The sequence below is a fragment of the Elephantulus edwardii genome, unplaced genomic scaffold, assembly GCF_000299155.1.
Source record: "Elephantulus edwardii isolate Elephantulus edwardi_28Jun2011 unplaced genomic scaffold, EleEdw1.0 scaffold00067, whole genome shotgun sequence".
Taxonomy (NCBI): Eukaryota; Metazoa; Chordata; class Mammalia; order Macroscelidea; family Macroscelididae; genus Elephantulus; species Elephantulus edwardii.
The window spans coordinates 14,802,258-14,805,517 of record NW_006399817.1 but is presented as its reverse complement, the minus strand read 5'-3'; positions in this window follow the sequence as shown (position 1 = coordinate 14,805,517).

The following is a 3,260-nucleotide window of genomic DNA, read 5'->3' as shown; positions in this document are numbered from 1 at the left end:
AACCACGGGAGAAGCTAAATATCAGCTGTGAAAACAAGGCCAGGTGCTGATTGTGGAACAGACCACCAACTACTCATATGTAAGTTCAAGCTCAAGATAAGAAAAATGAAATCAAATACACAGGAACCAAAATATGAACTTGGGTCTATCCTATATGATTCCAAAACCATCTCAGGAACAAGTTAGTAGCCTTGAATGCTAATGAGCGAAGAGTAGATGACTTGTGGCAAACGGTCATTACAGAGACAGAGTAGGAAGAAAAGACTAAAATGGATGTCAGAAGAGACTCTGAATATAGCATTAGAGCTCCAAGAAGCCAAAAAAGAGGTGAGAAATCAAGATTATTTTTGTTGTGGTTGTTTATCAGATTATTTTTTATACAGCTATTGCCCATTAACAAACGAATGGGTAGAGAAGCTGTGGTATACTCACACAATGGAATACTATGCTGTATTGAAAAACAAGAAACTCATGCAATATTATTCAAAATGGGTGATCCTGGAGGACATTATGCTGAGTGAAATATCTCAGTCACAAAAGGACAAATACTGCATGGTGCCACTGTTGTAGAATAAGGCTGACATCCGGGTGGGGTAAGTCTGAAAAAAGAGGAATAAATTATGTATACTGCATTGAAGCCGATGAGGGAGAGAACAGTTTAAAAATAATATATTTTAGGGCATTGTGATTATCATAAGAGTTTGGAATGAGGGTTGCAGAGTGGAGTATACTCAAGGTGCGGGGGATTGTATATCGATGAAGGAGTTTTTCTTTGGCTTTTTAAGAAGAGCGAACTGGGAGTGGGGGTGGGGTTGGGCAGGGAGAAAAGTGCAACAATGAATGAATGGAAATCCACAATCTCTGTAAATGTTCATTGAAATTAATAATAATAATAGTAATAATAATAAAATAATAAAAGTAGAAATCAAGATTTTAAGGAGCTGAACAGAAGATTTAAAAAGATTTCAAAAGCCAGTGTGGAAAGACAAAGTATTACAATAAAATGTGCAAAGAGCTGGAGTCAGAAAATCAAAAGGGCCAAACTCATTTAGCATTTCTTAAGCTCAAGGAACTGAAGAACAAATTCAAACCTCAAGTTGCAGTAATTAAGGATGCCTTAAGTACTTAAGGCAGAATATTAAATGAGTCAGAAAGTATTAAAAGAAGATAGCAAGAGTATACAGAGTCATTGTACCAAAAGGAATTGGTGGACACAGAAAAAATTCATGAAGCAACATATGTGTAACAGCCTGTGAAGGAGGAAGTTCAAGCTGCTCTGAAAGAATTGGCAAAAAATAAACCCTTAGGAATTGATGTTATATTGACATATTTCAACTAACAGATGCTGCCCTAGATGTGCTCACTAAGTTGTACCAAGAAATCTGGCAGACAACAACCTGGCCAACTGACTGGAAGAGATCTATATTTGTTCTCATTCCAAAGAAAGGTGATCTGACAGAGTGTGTATATTATCAAACAATGTCATTAATATCACATGCAAGCAAGATTCTATTGAAGATTATTAAAAAGCTACAGAATAGCATATCAACAGAGAACTGCCAGAAGTGCAGGCTTGATTTAGAAGAGGTCATGTTATTAGGGATATTATAGCTAATGTTAGATGGATCTTGGCTGAAAGCAGAAAGTACCAGAAGAAGGTCTATCTGTGTTTCATTGATTATGCAAAGGTGTTTGACTGTGTGTATCACAACAAACTGTAGCTAACTCTGAAAAGAATGGGAATCCCAGAAAACTTGATTGTCCTAATGCACCAGGCACTCATCAGAACAGAGCAAGGAAACACTGCATGGTTCAAAATTCGGAAGGGTGTATGCCAGGGATTTGTCCCATCTCTATACCATTTCAATCTATATACAGAACAGATTGTCAAAAAAGCTGGAATCTATGAGAAGAAATGTGGTATCAGGATTGGGGGAAGATTCATTAATAATCTGTGTTTTGTAGATGACACAACCATTCTTGCTGAAACTGAGGAGGACCTGAAGCATTTGCTGCAGAAGGTCAAGGACTGCAGCCTTCAGTATGGATTGAAGCTCAATATCAATAAAACAAAGATTCTCACCACTGGGATGATTGGCAGCATCGTGATAGATGGTGAAGAGTTTGAGATTGTTAACAGCTTTAGTTTGCTTGGCTCCACAATCAACATTCTTGGCAACAGAAGTCAGGAAATTAAAAGACATATTGCAATGGGAAAAGTCTGCTGTCAGAGACTGGTCCAAAGTACTGAAGAGCAAAGATGTCAGTCTGGAGACTAAGGTGCACCTGATATAGACCATGGTCGTTGCAATCACTTGCTATGCATCAGAGAGCTGGACAATGACTAGCGATAATAGGAGAATTGATGCCTTTGATCTCTGGTGTTGGAGAAGACTATTGAATATACCATGGACTGCTAAGAGAATGAATAGAGTCATCCTAGAGAGGGTTAAGCCAGGCTGCTCCTTGGAGGCAAGGATTCTGAAGCTTTATCTGACATATTTTGGACATGTTGCAAGGAGGACCAGTACTTGGAGAGGGACATCATGCTTGGGAGGAAGGAAGAACAGGGTAGGAGAGGAAGACACTCAATGAGATGGATTGATTCAGTGACTGGGGTAATGGGAGTAGGTTTATCAGAGACAGAGAGATTGGCACAGGATAGAGCACGGTTTAAGGGCTATTGTACCTAAGCTCACTATGAGTCACAGGCAACTTGGTGCCATGTAACAACAACAACAACAAAAACAACAACATATAAATTGAAAAGGTATTGAGGTAGGACACACCTGGCATAGAGCCTTCCCAATTTTCAACTATGCAGTGTTCCCTTGCTCTGTTTTGATTATTGCCTGCTGGTCCAAGTATAGGTTTCGCATAAGCACAATCAAGTGTTCTGGTATTCCCATTCTTTTCAGAGTTAGCCACAGGTTGTTGTGTTCCTCACAATCAAATGCTTTTGTATAGTCAATGAAGCACAGATAGACATTTCTCTGGTATTCCCTGCTTTCAGGCAAGATCCATCCCACATTAGCTACTATAGCCGTCATATCATAGCCTTTTCTAAACCCAGCCTGCATTTCTGGCAGGTCTATGTTGATGTGCTGTTCCTTTCATTTTTTTATAATCTTCAGCTGAATTTTGCTTGCTTGTGATATTAATGATATTCCATTATCATTAAGGATAATTAAGGATAGGCCTTGAATCTATCCTACCTGAATTTCAAAACTATCTCAGGAACAAGTTTGAGGCCTTGAACA